This window comes from Armigeres subalbatus, chromosome 2, assembly GCF_024139115.2.
Source record: "Armigeres subalbatus isolate Guangzhou_Male chromosome 2, GZ_Asu_2, whole genome shotgun sequence".
Lineage (NCBI taxonomy): Eukaryota > Metazoa > Arthropoda > Insecta > Diptera > Culicidae > Armigeres > Armigeres subalbatus.
Genome location: NC_085140.1, coordinates 425,498,835 through 425,517,039, shown reverse-complemented (window position 1 = coordinate 425,517,039; position 18,205 = coordinate 425,498,835). Strand labels below are relative to the sequence as shown.

At 38.2% G+C, this 18,205-nt stretch overlaps 1 long non-coding RNA gene across 2 annotated transcripts in view; it reads right to left on the bottom strand.

Moving 5' to 3' along the window:
- Positions 1-3,416: 3,416 nt before the first annotated feature.
- Positions 3,417-18,205, bottom strand: part of LOC134217879 (uncharacterized) — a 30,085-nt gene continuing 15,296 nt past the window's right edge. Inside the window, exon 3 of one of the 2 annotated variants that reach the window (XR_009981177.1) lies at positions 3,417-3,704. This is a non-coding gene — a long non-coding RNA (uncharacterized LOC134217879). Of the gene's footprint in view, positions 3,705-11,165; positions 11,330-18,205 lie in introns of those variants that run through there. The other variant, XR_009981175.1, reaches the window with a different exon arrangement.

Sequence of the window (18,205 nt, the reverse complement as noted above, 5' to 3'; positions counted from 1 at the left end):
GAGCATGGCGAAATCTGATTTTTTGATTTCGTTTCGTTTCGTAAAATTTCAAAAATTTCGCTTGAAAAAACTAGCCTCTAACGAAATTTAACGGAATTCCGCGGAATTTCGAGACAAATTTAAACTTAAGCCATACTTTATATTATCAAAAATTTTGGCTGCGCCGCTGAACAAAATCATAATACTATTTTCAATTCGTTATGTTATACACATTTTTCTGTTAACGCTTACTATAAAATGTCGACAAATTCGTATTTATTTTTCTTTTATAAAACGTCTTCAGGGGCCCTCCTTAGCCGTGCGGTAAAGTCGATTTCTTCACCTTCGCTTAGGCCTCAAACCAGGTTTAAGAGCATAGGAAAATACCGCTTAAGTGTTAAGAAGCAACATTTTACGTTCAAACACCAATTGGAATCTTACCTATAGGTAAAAATAGAAAGTTCAAAAAATTGAAGATACTTCACACACCAGTATTCGGCGAATTATCAAAATATACATAGGGGGAGATCCCCTAGCGCCGGACACCTCCCAATGCCAGACACTTCTCAAAACGACACTTGCAGAGGCCCTCCCACCAACTAATGAAGTGCGAAGGAAAGCTTTTTCAAAGTCCTTTATTTGCAGGGAAAATTAGATCTTTAGGTTGAATATTTTGTACAAGATTGGAATTTAAAAAAAAAATGCTCAAAATTTTATTGTTTTGCCTTATTTTAGAAGGTTTGAATCAGCAAGATCTAATTTGTTTGGAAGCATTCTAACCATGTAGAGATGGTCAATAAGAGCCATATTTTGAATAACGATCATGATTTCAAGACAAAATTTTCAAAACGACTTATCTGCTTTTGTAAACAAAGATTCAAACGACGATTTGACAAATCTGATAGCTCTCCCACGCAAATCAACTACATCAACAGGTAGCGGAAACCTTCACCTACCTATTGATGGTGTTGGTTTGCGTGGGAGAGCTATCAGATTCGTCAAATCGTCGTTCGAATCTTTGTTTACAAAAGCAGATAAGTCGTTTTGAAAATTTTGTCTTGATTTGTTATATATGTCATGTAATTGTGGTGAAGAATCAATTTCGTCTATACGGAAGCTATCCCTCAGCTGTCCGGACAGTGTGATTTTTATGTAAGCAAATAGTACACCTGTTTTGTAAAACTTACTTCAATTCAATAGCTTTTTCTTACAAAGGTATCAGAAAGTCACAGAAATAAGTAGAACGACAATTTGAAGATGGTTTTGAAAAAGGTGGGAATTGGGAGTAGGATGTAAGAAATTAAGAGAGCTGGAGAGTCGAATAAGCTCTACAAATTTAAATATCTTCAACTCAAAGCAAGTGAAAAATATTACTATTCTGTATGATGTCTCTACTCATGTAATAGCAACTTAGTGATATTTGAACAAGATGCAATAGTGTCTGGTACTAGGGTACGCTTTTCTGAATGGCGTAATTTTTCATCAAAATTCGCAAAACGTGTTCAAATGCTCATATATAGTTTGTAGGAATCATCAATGATCATATTTTGTGTATATAGTATACCAGTTAGTGAGTTTTTATTAAATGGCTTATGTGTCCGCCACTGGGAGATCTCCCCATACAGCCCCTTGATCTTTTAAATCTTCGCATGGAATTTGCAAAAAAAATCCAGAACTGATTCAAGGGCCATAAAAATTGCTGAAGGTTCATTACTCATGATTGCTTTCAGCTAATACTGACCATAACAGCTGTTTCTTGCACTTAATTGAAGTCGGTTGATGATGAAAATTAGGCATCAATTTTTGCATGTCTCATATGCACAAACACATATACAAGGACAAACAGATAATAGCTCAGTTCGTCGAGCTGATTGTATATAAGACTATGCAGCCCATGATCGCATATGTGTATCAATCGCATTTTTGTTCATTTTGTAAAATGCCTGAAAATCATCCAGAAAGCTCAATTTACTGCATCTAAACCCACCACAGCAAAATAGGCTTTACTATCTTGTTTATTTGTGGTATTTACAATTTACAAAATCAACCAAAATGCAAATGTTGCAAATATGCGATCATGGGCAGTATGGGTCTCCGAGCCTCCTATAAAAAAATGAATTTGGAAGGAAATGATGGCCTTTTGCTATAAGACGAGCTCGGTGGTCTAGTGGATACCGCTTCTGTCTTATAAGCAGGAGGTCGTGGGTTCAATTCCAGGCTCGTCCCTATCCTACTTTGTATTTCTATCTTAGTTCTTTCTGTGTTTCACGTTCTACCAAAACGATTCCTACTGTTATAACCTTCCACACAATCCCAAAACTCCCCGTGGCACCTATGAGAGGTCGTAGAGTTCTCTGCATCTTTCTTAAGTAGGTGTCATACTAACCATCCTTCCCCTTCCTCAGCATTCGCAAGGACGTGGCCAGGATAGATCTCGACTATTGGAGAGTGCATTGCTTCCATATAAGAGATAGTGATTAGTCCCAAATCAATATCTGTGGTAACGGATGAAAGTGATGCTACTCTCATACAATAGTCTTGGCTTGTACCACCTACGAATTTGTTCGAATTGCTCAATGCTAATGCTAATGCTAAATGATGGCCTTTTGCTATAATTTTTTGTATGGAGAAGGAAATATTATTTCTTCATACCCAGACCTGCTGCAGTAAAATTTTGCGATCACATTTGTGAAATACATATCTTTGTGAATTTTAGAAAGGTACACAGGATCTTGCACAGGAATGTATGCTATTATTATCAATTCTCTATCTCCGTATACGCCTGACAGATGTGGATATATCTAGAAACATTTTTTAAATAGGCTGAACGGTATTTGACCTTGCAATTTAAAACGTCCCATACTCTCTCTATTCAGCATATTTTGTTCAACTGACGTTACCACCAGATAGATCGCAATCTATTCTTTCTGTTAGGTACATTAATTGACCAAAATAGTTTGAATTAAAAACACAATCGCCATTCCAAAAATCAAAATCATCATCAATTAGGCCAATTTGAAAAAAGTATTATGAATGTTTTAGTTAGTTAGAGTTAGCCTACACAGCAAAAAAAATGAATATTACATGCCATGTAAATAGGCCACTCATGTAGCATTCATATTCTGTGAATCGATTTCCAACGTAAAAATGCGTCAAAATTCATACACATAATAGGAGCATGGCATCAACCACAATAAAGCGTTACTTTACTATAATTACTACCAGCCCTACTAATAGTTTATGCGGAAACGGTCAACTTTACATGTCTTCATGTAAATACTCTAATTCGATTGTGTCATCTGCCAAAGTAACAAAATAAATAAAATAAGTTTTCGCGTCGGTTTTATCGATTTTGTTGGAAAAATATGCTGCAGTGTCGTGAATCCGTCTCTTGGTAGCCATGAATTCCGTTTGCTTGAGAGATTGTCATAATAACGTCCTAGAAAATAACCACTGCGGGAAAACGATGAGCCGGAGTATGGAAGATCATGCAGTGCATTTGTTCCTAACCATGGATTTTGCTGGAATTTGGTGTGTGACTCAGTGGTGCTGAGGACGTAATCACAGCCCACAACTATAATCAATGCGCGCGAGCTTCGTTTTTCGAAGCGATCTTCGTCTGCTGAGAAACGTAAGAGGCGATGGATTCCGAACGCTTGGATTTAGATGGCAGCTGCATCATCGGTGTATGGAGGAGTCCCACAGAATTCCGCTCATATGAGAAACTATTCATAATAAAAGCGTGTGAATAGAGTGAGGAAAACATTATGTTCTATAAAACCAATTTCAGTGAATAAAATATTTGTAAAATAAAATGTTACGGCTATTAAATACCGAAAGAAAAACCGCTTTATAATGAAAAAACAACATTGCTTTTCAATATACCTAATATTATACTTGACATGTGAATTTACAGGTGAACGTAAAGTATGATCATGATTGTTTTGACGATTGATGTAACAATAAACTGTAATGTAATATTCCATGTTATGTCACGCTCCAATTATGTCCATGATATTCAATGTAAGTGTACATGTTTTTTCGAACTGTGTAGTACCATAACACCACACTGATATGAGACAATATGAATCACATAATTTTAATACGTCTTAAGTCGAATAAGGTTTTCAACAGAATTTGAATCTATTTAGGAAAAATCGCACAATTTCTATATTTTTATATACTTTATGATATATAACCGAACTGATATAAAAATGAACAGATTCGGGAGCACACACTCCACGATGAAGTCGTTTGAAAGCGGAACAAGTGCGGGGGTATTGCCTTATCGCCAATGGTTTATAAACAGGAATGCGTCGAATTAATAATAGCCTGTTATTATAACTCTATTGGTGGCAAGATAGTTATTTGACTTCGAAAAAGTGAAATCAGAATTGCATACATAATGTAAAACCAAAATAAAAATTCCGCGGAAAAAAAAATTAAATTTCGTTTCGTTTCGAAAAATTTCGAATTGAATGCATCTTGATTTCGTATCGTTCCGAAGTCTCGAAAGTAAATATATATTTCGTTTCGTTCCGTTTCGAATCAAAATAGAAATTTTAAATTTCGTTTCGTTTCGTTTCGTTTGTAAAAAGTGTGTTATCGCATACCCTTACCTACTACGGATTGAGTCTGCTAGGAAAAGAGATTCAAATTGATAAACCGCTGCCAGCAAATGCGGCATAGGCGTGCAAATCCAACTACGCCATCGCCAGCTAACCTATTTGAAAGCGTAACAAATATCTATTTTTGTATGTCTAAAGACGATCTTTTCAAAAATGTATATATTTTTGGAAAATGCAATTATTTCAATTATGACTAATATACATATTAAAATTTTACACGAACGATTTATTCTGCAGATGTTACATTTGGTTTAAATACCTTCCCTCTCCCTCCTGAAAACAATATCCTGTTAAGGCGAAAAAGGTGTTTTGAATGGGAAATACCTGGAAATACTATTTCTTTAAATTTTTGGATTCTATTGTATCTGAAAATCGAATTGGCGGATAAACACTATCAGGTGCCAGTAAGAAATCGCCGTTTTTACATTGAATATCAAGAATAGGGTGGCTTAAATTAATGGGAAAAACTTTTTTCAATTTTTTTTTATGGGCCGCCCTCTTATTCTGTTCTATCTGATGTCCTGATGCTCTGGACAAAATTTCAGCCAAATCAGTCAACGTTTGGGCGGTGCTAAACTCGTTGGAAGTTTATATGCAAAAATGTATGCAGAAACATCCAAAAACAGTAAATTGCAGTTGGACGGCACAACTTACGACTATCATATTCATTCAGATCTTGAAGAATTTAATACAGAATGTTATGCAGAAAACCGCGAGAAGATTAGAGATTGCCCGGTTAAGTTATTAGCATTTCTCTGAAGTGGGGTTTGAGCAAATTTCGTTTCTTTTACCTTTGAACAGAAATAAATTCACCCCTACAACACTCCGGTAAAATGCTAATATCTTTGCGTAATAAACTCTAATCTTCTCGCGGTTTTCAGCATAGCATTCTGTATTTAATTCTACAACAATTGATTGAGTATCATTGTTCTTGATCGTAAATTGTGGCGTCCAACTGCAAATCACTGTTTTTGGATGTTTCTGCATATATTTTTTCAAATAAAATTCCAACGAGTTTAGCACCGCCTAAACATTGACCGATTTGACTGAAATTTTGTCCGGAGCATCAGGGCGGCCCATCAAAAAATTTGAAAAAGTGTTTTTTGAGCCACCCTAATCAAGAATGATATTATCTTCGTGTAAACATACGCTTAAGAAAATGTAGCCGTTGTAGAAATGAGAAATGTTCCAGAAAAAATATTATAGCTTTGAGTTATTCGACCGTTTACATTCATTTGATTTCCTCTCCATGACTGATTGCCCGACCTTTGCCATTGACACCTCTCAAGAGGTTGTGTGCAATGGTGGGGCGGCCTTATTTGGTCTTCATAATGGCAATTTTTTTTTCAATTGGTCGAAGTTCTGGCGAATTCGGTAGATTGATGTCTTTTGGTACAACAACAAATTTGTTATCTCTGTGCCAGTCTGTCACCGGCCGTGCATAGTGGCAGCACAGGCAAACAGACGTAACACTTCAATTTAATTCATCGTACATGAAGGACGAGCAGCAGACGCTTCTGGAGGCACTCGGCTCGGTAGATTTGCTCATTGATGTTACCCGTCGTGATGTATGGCTGAGCTATGGAAAATTAGCTTCCCTGGGAAGCTTACCAGACTGATCAAAGCAACGGTGGACAGTGTGCAAAACTGTGCGAAGATTTCGGGCGAACACTCCAGTTCGCGATGGGGACTAAGACAAGGTGATGGACTTTCGTGCCTGTTGTTCAACATTACCCTAGAAGGTGTCATGTGGAGAGCCGGGTGTAACAGCCGGGGTACGATTTTCAACAGATCCAGTCAATTTATTTGTTTCGCGGATAACATGGAGATTGTAGGACGAACATTTTCAAAGGTGGCAGAACTGTATACCCGCCTGAAATGTGAAGCAACAAAAGTTGGACTGGTGGTGAATGCGTCAAAGACAAAGTACATGCTTGTGGGCGGAACCGAGCGCGACAGGGCCCGCCTGGGAAGCAGTGTTACGATAGACGGTGTAACCGTCCCAAGCAGCACGCGCAACATCTTTCAAATAGGTGTTTGTTCCTAATAAATTGCATTGAAGACACTGGCAATACATCGAGTCACATTAAAGCCACTTTCCAGTTTCAGAAAATCACAATGTTTCATTTCCGTTTAAGTGGCGTCGCAATATTCTACCCATCTGACTTCTTGGGTGGTTTAAAATTCGATGTGTTTCATATCAGAAACAAAACAGATAAGTTGCAGAATTAATAACACTTCGGTTCATTGCTGTTACAACAATGTTTCTGATATGTTGCAAAATACTTTGAGCTCAGCTAAGCAGTATTTTATTTTTGACAGGCCCCCGCATGTTCCGTATACGGTACAATGAAGTTACAAATGACTTTGTTGTTTATGTAGTGCACTTGTAGCAGAATCTCCAGATAGAATTGTTGGTGTGATGGTTACAGTAGAAGGTTGCAAATCTCAAGGTCCATGGTTCGATTCCCGGTTGGTTTTTGTGTTTTTATTTCCATTGTTGCCGCAAGATGTTGCAAATAGGCTCCACCTCTTGCGCTTTTTGTGTCACAAAGGAGCTCCAGATACGACGCGTTGTGCATAAGTCAGACCTTTAGTAAGTCACACTACAGTTGTTGTTACTCACTGAGAAACAAGAGGTGTTGCTTGGGGTTCGTTACAAACTAGTTGCTGGCTCCACCGCAATTGATGAATAAAAAAAAATCTAAATATGTCACACCCTATTTACGGTCATGCACCCATCAGTGAGTGTTGGCCCTGTCAGGCTCTCACGCGTGTTTGACATCGCCATTCCCACAGTAGACTCGTCTCGTTCCGTTCACCTTATAGGAAAGTTTCTTGACAGCAGTGCAGGTGAGTTGCTAAAATCAACACTTAAGCCACAAAAAAACTCATAGATAGAGGTCACCACAGGTATTTGATTGAAAAACAAACGCAAGGTAGGAGAGAATATGCTGTCAAACTTCGTGCTTCACACGAAGTTTGTTCTCCAATGGATTATTTTAGGTAACTCATTTTGCACTCACCGCATCAAAACAAAGCCGCCACTGTATATGTAGGTTAACATGCGAGAGGTTTTGAAGGAACTGGTCTACGGTGGCGCTATCTACTCGTTTCATAGCGGCAGATTTTGCTTTTTCATTAATCCATTCCTCATCCGCCTAGTAAAACCTCAGCCTCGAAGAGGAATTTCTTTTCGGTCGCAACCTTCGAAGGAAGTGGTAGTGTGCGACGTGTTTAAGAATAATTATAAAAAAGAGGTTAGAAAAGACCTCGTGAAAACTGAAGTGCTTTTTTATTTATTTTGTGCTTTTGTTTAAGTTTTTCCTAGGTCAGTGAAGACCTAATAAAGTCTAGTGGAAGTGTTTTAAAACAAACACATACGAAAAAAGGTAACACGCTCTCAATCGTCGTCACACATTACGGTGCTAATGCCATGTGGCAGGTCCGATAGAGGGCCTTTTTTCTTTTGTTCCTTTGGAACAGGTTCCAACGCTTCCGCCAAAGACTTCGGAGGTCACTACGGTGGCCCAGCCAGTGCACTACCTCAAGCAAGCTTCCCTCAGTCGAGAGGTGCGATCGGAAGAAGAAGTCGGGGAAAGGAGCCAACTGAAAAAGAAGCCGTGGTGGTCCCGGAAAGCCGTTCCCGGGTGCAATAAAGTGCCGTATTTCGGAGGACATTAACGGTGTGCGGCCATTGGGGATAAGTACCGCGGTGAGAAGCGCCAAGAAGATTCCTGTAGCCACGTATCACCATAATTTGCACGGCCGCCATCTTCAATCTTCATTGTCTCCCAAGCCCCACCGTCCCGGTGCGAAGCGCCATTAGAAGCATTTCTACCATCGTCGGCCATCCATCATCGCCGATCCAGCGACAATCGCCGGCCATCCAACATCGCCGATTCAACATCGCTGGCCTTTCTACCATCGTCGGCCATCTAATCTCGCCTAGCCATCGAAAATCGCCGGCCATCCGACATCGCCGATTCAACTATCGCTACCCACGGCGGCCATTCAATATCGTCGATAACGCCGATGCAACCATCGCTGGCACTTCAACCATCGTCTGCCACCCAACCTCGGCAACAATTCTACAATCGCCGGCCACTCAACATCGTCGACCATTCGGCCATCGTCGGGTATCCCGCATCGCCGACCATTCAGTCCTTGTTGGGCAGTCAACCATCGCCGGCCACCAATCCATCGTCGGCCATCCATTCATCGTCGGCCATACATTCATCAACGGCCATCCATTCGTCGTCGGCCATCCATTGATCGTAGGCCATTCAACCACATCGCCGGGCATTCAGCTACCACCATCCATACTGGCGTTTACCGGCCCCTCGATGCAGAGCAGCAGCCCACACTCAGGACCCGGGGCATGCCCCTCTCAAGCAAGTACCCTAAAAATGTGTGACGTACAGTGATGCCCGAGGGCAAATAAATCTAGACATGTTAAGTTAAAAACCGGTGGTAGCGAACTTATTACACTAGCGCAATCCCTGGATAAACAAGTTTTCACTTTTCCATTTGCCTTCTCCGCTTTGTTCGGGCTCGCAAAGGAGCCACCAAGCCTTGTCCTCCGGTGGTTGTTCCCAAACTAAATTCTTTTAGGCTTTTGAGCCGATCTGGATGTTGGAACCTTCGCTTTTGTTTACGTCGGTACCTGTGGTTCTCTGGTGGACGGGTATTGTTATGCATACCGACTGTCCTGCAGGGCAATAAGCACCTATAAGAAGACGAAACGAGGTAATTTGGGAAAACAAACGACCCTGAAAGTTTAGATACGCTTCGAGCGTCTAGTTTCAACGGGGATACCTTCGAGGTGGTCGAGGAATTCGTCTACCTCGAATCCTTGCTAATGGCTGATAACAATGTTAGTCGTGAAATACAAAGGCGGAAGTCGGGCCTACTACGGGCTCCAGAAGAAACTGCGGTCAAAAAAGATTCACCATCGCACCAAAATGTGTCATGTACAAGACGCTGATAAGACCGGTTGTCCTCTACGGACATGAAATATGGACAATGCTCGAGGAGTACTTGCAAGCACTCGGAGTATTCGAGAGACGGGTGCTTAGGACCATCTTTGGCGGTGTGCAAGAAGACGGTGTGAGACGGCGGAGAATGAACCACGAGCTCGCCCAACTCTACAGCGAACCCAGTATCCAGAAGGTAGCTAAAGCCGGAATAGTACGATGGGCAGAACATGTTGCAACCCTGCAAAGATGGTGTTCGCTTCCGATCCGGCAGGTATGAGGCGGCGTGGAGCGCAGCGAGCGAGATGGGCAGACCAGGTGCAAAACGACTTGGTGAGCGTGGGGCGTATTCGAGGATGGAGAGATGCGGCCTCGAACCGTGTATATTGTGGCGTCAAATTGTAGATTCAGTGTTATCTGTTTAGATGTAGACTAAATAAATGAAATGAATGAATGGTCTTATTCTATAAACCTTCCGTTCGGTGCCTAAAGATAAAAAATCGATTGAAATTTGAGTTTTTGCGATAGTGATGAAATCTTGGACCCCAATGCACACAGTGTTTACCTTTTTTCTAATGCATTCGGAAGGATAAATACATACAGAATTGTATTAGTCAAAATTGTGAGATTTTTTATTGATTATAAACAAGTATGATTAAACACAATCCTCCGTCCGTTGAGACAAAATGTTTTGAATTGCTAAAGAAAGAACTGCGCTTTGTTTGTGCAGCCTTATTAAGGTGATTATACAATCAAGCCATGTGGTGAATTTCAAATTCACCACACGGTTTTCTACTCCTATTATCAAAAGTTCAAATCTAGCGTAATAATTATAGTACAATGCTGAAATTAAAGTCGATTGTTTAGCATAAGTAAGCAAACGATCTACGGATGTTTCATCCCCATGGGCGTTGGGGTTTTCCCAATTCGTGCTCTTGAAAAATCACTAGGAAAAGCACGTGGTTTCCAAGATGGCCGATTTGTGGCTTTGTTGTATAACCACCTTAAATTCAAACGTAATCAAAATAATCTATTGAACATATAATAGAACGAAAGATAATCTCCAATTTAAAAAATACATATATTAAGTTATTGATATTGCATGGTATAATCTGTTCAATAATTCCTTAATGAAGTGGTTACAACTTTATTCAATTGAAGGTTCTTGATAAACTATCTTTCTTTATATCTATTAACGGTAACAAGTACGCCATTACCTCCCCTCTCGAAACGGTTCGTATACCGACGTTGTGGATTGTGCACAAACACCGGCTACAATTGCTTTCAATTAATCATTTTTTATTTGAAAAGGGCTCCTTCATTAGCATCACCGGGAAAGCAGCGATGTCTTTCTCAGCTCGATCAAGATAATCGGGAATTAGAAACAGATCCAGCTCTCTAGCACTACTCTGACTTCACAGACAGCGACAGGGTCAGCTAGACTGGTCCAAACTGCTAATATCTGGTACAAGTTTCCTCTTACAAAGGAGATCCCTATCGTATGCAAATCCGTCTTAGTCTGAGGGCACTCAGTAAAGCAGATGCCAACGTTCTGTTATTGCGATTGCAGCCCATGAGAACGAACATCATCAGTCTGGCCAGACACGTACCTTACCATCGTCCGCCATGGTGGGTGGTGGGGGCCGACCATGTGTGGTTTAGATGGAACAGAATGCATGTGTTCCCATGATCGGAGTACTGTTTATGTACTCGAATGTGAGTAGATTCTCGTCACGATGACTTGCACTATACAGATAAAGTTGAACGATGTATTTAAAATATTTTACTGAAAACGCAATCAATTATGCGATTGGAATGAGTATCATAATGGAATCATAATATTATTGATAGTATTACAGTATTTTTTACATTCATATGCATTCGGAGTTTATATAAACTTTAGAGAGTTATTTTTTTAATTCTATGGTGTTCATGAGAAAATGTAATAATACTCTAAAAATAATTTTGTTCGAAATGCGAATTAATTAGTTCGAGTTTGTGAAAATTTTAAATTGAATTACCAGAACCAATAAATTGTTTTCATCATACAACGTGGGAGTACTCGAAAAATAGAATTGAATATTTTTTTCCATTTCAATTAAACATATGAGTTGATTGTAGGAAATATTTTGTAGCTGTATATCGGTTGCCAGTTGCTGATCTACAATACTTAGTTCAGTAACTGACAACAGCTGGTCAAGGTAAAGTTCAACGTAGCGACTTGCTGTGTAGTGTACGGTATCCCATTTTTCACCACTCATTCCTTATTTTGTATATGATGCTGAACCAATTGAGGCTAGTGCAGTTCACCCACCTGACGGTCAATCGTATACCAACCCGACCAGAAGGTCATATCAAAAATAAATCAACCTATGTTATTATGTTATACTAAATTTTTATAACAAAATTTGTTAGAAACACGGTGCAGGATGTTGTTAAAATATCTAAATTTCTATCAAAAATTACACTACTGGAAACAAAAAACTATCAAATTTTGTTACAATTTTATCATTAAAATAACATATTTTGTTAGAAATTTATAACAGAATCAGATACAAAATATATTATTTCTGTGCAGTTGCAAATTTCTACAACTCGTGATAGGTCTCCAGATTGTGATCAACAATCAGAAATTTTTGTTTTTGTCTGAACAAGAATATTTTTCGAGAACATGAAATTAACAACATTACAAATAAGGCAACCTTTGCAAATTATATTTGCGTTGTGATATCCATATGGCTGGAAGACTTTGCTACATCTATTTTAATAGTAGGCAATTCGGGCAATTCGGTGTTAAGCATTTTTTAAATCATATTATGATAAATTCCTGTTACAACATTTGAAAGATAATGGCTACTGAGAACAAAATTCTATCAAAATAAGTTATAAGTATCACAATATGTTAATATTGTGTTCAGTTTCAGTTATGCTCTCCTAGTCGGGAACAATCCATTAGAAAGGTTGATAATTTTTGAGCCCTGATAGAGATTTAAACTCCGTGGAAATAGAAAGGTAGGCAATGATTTAAAAATATCAATACTTTCATAGGATTGAAAACTGCAAACCTAATTGGTATTATAAATGGTTACAGCGACTTTCACGGTTGCACTAAAAAAGGCAAAATTTCACCTTTAAAAAAAAAGTGTGAACATTTAGTCATTTAAAATGCCGTCGTGTGGAAGGAAAAAGCTTCAATATCAATTATCTATTTGAGAGGTAGTTTAAACCTTCAGAAAAGATGTCGTGAAATGTTTAGTAGATATAATCATATTTGCCGGGTATTTTTGCGTGTCACAAGACTTACAACTAGCAACTAGAGCATGAATTCTATCAATTATGTTTATATTTAAATAGTTATGCCGTACATACTGAGCACGCAATCATATCTGTTTCCATTCAATGAAGTTGACATTTTCATAAACCATCACGTCAACCACTTGACAAGTATCCATTCAATCAAGTTGGTTCACAGACTGACTGGCCTTGAACTGATTTCATGTGAAAACCAGCAGCAGTTTCAGTCCTATGTACTTTGGTGTAATATATCAGCATGGTTCACGATACCTATAGGTACTGCTTCTACATAAATGGAGTCATCTAGGTTCTATAGGATGAAAACATCTGACCACATAAACATGGCTTGATGCACAACCAGCAACATGTACGCTATCTTTCAGCATCCGCTGTGAAAGACTGCATCATTGACGTAGCATTTGAGGGCAGTATAGTAACAAGATCGAATCTAATTTTTAAATAAGAATACTTTTTTAATTGCATTTTGAGGTTACGCCAAATGCAGTAATAATTATTTTAGCATTAATTTGATTATATAATTATCAAAGAAATAATTATATAAAATCAAAACCTTTCAAAAATGATTTGATTTGTAATACATTTTAAGTTAAATTGCATAATTATACTTAATTAAACTTGAGGATTTTTCAAGAAATGCCTTCCCATCGCTTCCATTCCGGTTCTCTAACTACGCCTGTGCAGTACAAACGCTGCAGATGCCACTTCCCAGAAGTTGAAGGTGAAGGTCAGAAAGGATTTAGCTACCCTTGCTTTTCACTTATAAACTCCAACCAGCAGCGGCGGAAAAGCTGTCGCAATTTGGCCTCACGATCCATTCAACTGCGTCTCAGCCTTTGTGGTACGCCAGGGCGACACGTGGTTGAGCTTTGTTTTCCATACCGGTACGGAACGATTTGAAAACTTCATTACTCCGTATCATCCTTTGTGAGAGCCTTGCTCAGTCGGAACAGCAGTAATTGAATTTGCTTCATTTTCCAGCAAACCCCTAATGGATTGCGCTATCGGTGAGTCACAGGGCGAATGCTTCGATCAGCTGGTTCGACACTTCATATCTGTAATGAACGTCTCCAGCAGGTTTTAATCTCCACAATAAACAATTTACCGCGGTTCTGTGGGAGTCACACGATTTCCCCGTATATGTGGGTATCGATTATTATTTCGATAATAATGGCATCATTTTCCGCGAAGCTTTGTCGCATGCATGCGCTTAATTCCGCCTTTCATATTATGGGCAGCAATAGGCTCGCTTGGCGTGATGATGGTGGGTAGAAGGGCGAACGGTAAATAATATTATTGTTTGCTGCCGGTGGTGCTGCTTAACTGATGGCGGAACAGAAAGGGAACAACCGCGAATCAGCTGGGCTGCAGTTGTTGCTGCATGGCTTAATTAGTGTATCGATTATGTGGTTGACTGCAGTAACTGAATATTTGCGAGTATGTAACTGTGACTTAGAACGAACAAGAATACGTAATATAAGTTGTACAGTTACGACATTAAAAAGTTACGACATTTAATAGAAAGATGATACAACTGAATCATATGGATGTGTCTATCTAGCGGCATCCTGATGATAAAAAGAATAAAGGAAACTACGAAATTATCTTTAATATGAATAAAAACTTAAAATTGATTCCAGTAATGGAAGTTCTCGATAGTTTTGGTATTCGTCTGATGTAATAAAACTAAACCTGAAACCAGGGATTGAATTCTAAAGAGAAAGAGCAAGTCTCTCACTTATCTTCTCTGTGTACATATACGATATGTAGCATACCGCGAGAAACTTTTTTCGCAAGCTGTCATGATAGAGGAATGATTCGGGATGTTATACCCCATGATAAATTTCTTTTAGAAAGCTCCAAATGTGGGAAACACTGGCTCTGATGATGCATTTCAACTTGTTCTACACAGCTGTGCAGTAACCAACACGAAAGAAGAGAAAACAAAGCGAGAATCACCATTTTTCTGTGGGGGCTGCCTATCCGATTCTGTTTTTTTTGCAATTGTATACAAGTTTGATAAATTAGTTATCATGGCTTGTTATGATTCGGAACAGTTTTTGCCTCTTTTTTATCATTGTTCGTTATCTATTGAGAGCGATTTCTGCAAACCCTGCCTGTTACTATGTAGTTTGAACAGTTGAAGTTAAAATAACAGACTGGTTGGATTGATTGATTGATTTTTTTTGCAGATTTGGATGAAACATATATCGACTCGACTCCATACAAAAAAGGGGAACGCATGGTGCATTGTTCTCTTTTACCTCCATTATTTTTCCGCCAAAAGATGCTAGTGAGAATCGTGGCTGGAATTTTACCGACCTACATTTTAAATAACCCTGATTAATCTACCTAACGGTAATAATGCTTTTTTCGTGCATTATAAAAATCTTATTTATATCATTTTTTGAGCCCATAGTCCGATTTGGACAATTTTCAATAAAAATGCAACTTGTTGCAAGCAAATACGTGAACAAACTCGTTATAGGAAGAATGACGTTTGAATTTTTCATGAAACATCGAATCCATTCGACCATTTACCAAAAAAGACATTTTACCCAAAAGCTTACACATACAAAAAACGCCAATTCGCTGTTGTGAAGAAGGAAGAACACATTAAAATCACCAATGGTTCAAATGAATGAGTAGAATCGTGAATGATTGTCTGGTAGGTAGTACTGGTTTCAACTCATGCTTGATTTGAATCGAACCCAATGAAAGCATATCTGATGAAATGATTTAGAAAACCGAGTTTTACAGAATATCTGGAGCAAGTCCTTCTGCTTGATATTTCAAATGAAATATAAGCAAACATAGCATAACATAAAATAGAGTAATTCTCGTTGAGAACGGGCCACTATTTGCACGAGGTTCTCAAAAATGCCTAAATTTCTGTTCATTCGAAAGCTTTCGGCGGGTACATAAAGGATCAGAGTTCAATTCCTCAGAAAGATGGACCCTCATTAGTAATACACGAAATCACTTTTAAGGACCCCTGGATTTTTGTCAATTCTTGACTCATCAAAACTGTCATAATTCTAAAAAAATTTAACCGATCTTAGATCGTTGAAAGGAGGAAGAGTGTGACCTCAATTTCCAGTAATAAAAATGGAGGCAAGTTATGTACGATTTACCATATTATTTTTTAAAGGCTCATTCAATCAACATTATTTTTATGGTTACTATGATACTACGACGTCAGTTCTTTGATTTCATACACTATTCTATGCCAAATATGGTTTGAAAATGTAGAAAAATAATAATCTAATTTATATTTCCATGTTATTCAATTAGAATATTATACTTATATTCCGATTTTATCGCCCCTGATGAATTTTGGGGTGATAAAATAGGAAATGTGACAAAATCGTAATTTTTTTATTTTCAATTTTTTAATTTGATTCACAAATATGAACCAGTTTATGCCTTGGAAAGGCAAAATACGTGAACGGAAACAGTAATTTCTTGTCCAAAAGGCCTTGACAGGTAATCATAACAAAAAAAAATGATTTTCGTACGGCCGAGTTGCCGAATAATATGCAATTAATAATAAAAATGCCAAAGCGACAATTCCTCCTATTGGACCAATGACGTAATTGAATTTGTACAAAATCTAATTTCCCAATGCGGTGGAAAAAATTTCTCCTACATAGTTCAAATTTATTCCAATACAAATAATCAAGACCTGTTTTTACTGTTCTCACCTTTTTTTATTGATGACATATTAGATAAAATAATCATTTTTTCTAATAAATCGTTTTACGAAGAAAAAAAATTGAAACATTTTCAAATAGAAAAAAGGACTGTATTTATTAACGGAAAATTAAAACGATGGATGATTGGCGATTAACACCAGACCAGACTATTGGTTGTCTGCTAAATATTTCGAGTGAAGGTTATCACATGGCAGTATGAGGTAGAGGACAACTCGTTGCCAAGGAGAGAAGCTGTTCCCTGATCAAGGTATTTGAAAGCCGTAAAATTGGAATGTTGCGAAAGTATCGAAAGTGATTAATTGTGGACTCTAAAGCAATGTAAAATCTTTAGTCGTATCGAGACCAAATTCTTATAGATGGACCTTGCAGCCCCAATGCAGACGTTCCACGATTCTAAAGATGTGAACAGGCAGATGAAGGTAACCCATTTGAGTGTTATGGACAACTTTAAGAAGCCATTTAGCTTCAGTCTTCAAAACTGGAGTCACCAAAAATGTTGAATGTCCTACTGCTCAAATTTCAACTCTGGTTAGTACGTTCCATGATTGTGATATACAAAACTGTTTTTTTTTTTCAAAATACGCGCTGGGATTCAACATATATGATCGGGCTTCAGCTAAAACACACCAAGCGCCAATGAAAAATCACCGATTTTTCTGCCCAAACTTTCGTTTAGCAGATTTAGTTGAACGCAAATCGTATAAGATATCCCTCAACCCCATAACTGAGGTTATCCTACTGCAAATGTACACTTGAATTGATATGAAACTCCGTTGTCTTTTTACGAACAAAATATTACAAGTCAGTCGAAAAGCCGCTTGGTGCGGTTTGGTTGAGCCCCGACCATATATCCTTGGAGTGCATAAATGTTTGATCCCGGAAGTGTAAATACATTGCATATATCCATTTGATATCTGAGTGTATTTATGTGTATTTATTTTGAATTGATATAGATTTTAAATCACAGCGCGATTGTTCATTTTTTCGTTCGTTTTTATACTTTTAATATGTGCATTACAATAAACGTGAATTTACAAAATATTTCTGCCTGTTCACCATTTTCAAAAGTATTTCAAATTAAAAGTAATATTTCATTCTTGAAAATTGTGATTCGGAAACTCAAACATGGAAGTATGTGGAGCAGAGACTTATTTGGCACCCTGTAGATTACAACAATCTACTGGAGAAGCCTTATGGCTACATTGTTTGCCTATTTTTTTCAGGAATTTTTCTTAAAATTTCTTAAAGTTTCTTCAGAGCTTCCTTCAGGTTTTTTCTCAGCAGGCTTCCAGGTCTCTTGAAAGAACAATTCCAAGCCCTTGAATTCTTAAAAGTAAACTTCCGTACCTCTTAAAAACAGGCTTCCAAGCCTGTTAAAAGAAAGCTTACAAGCTTCCGACCCTTTAAAAATGCGGCTTTCAAGCTTCTTGGAAGTAGACTTCCGGGCGTCCTAAAACAAGGCTTCCATCTTCGAAAATATATCTACTAGACATGTTCACCGTTTTAAAAAGTATTCCAGATTCGAAGTAAAAAAAACGTCAACGTGGGTTGACATCAAATTTTGAACTGGGTTCCGCTCCAATTAGCGAACCCC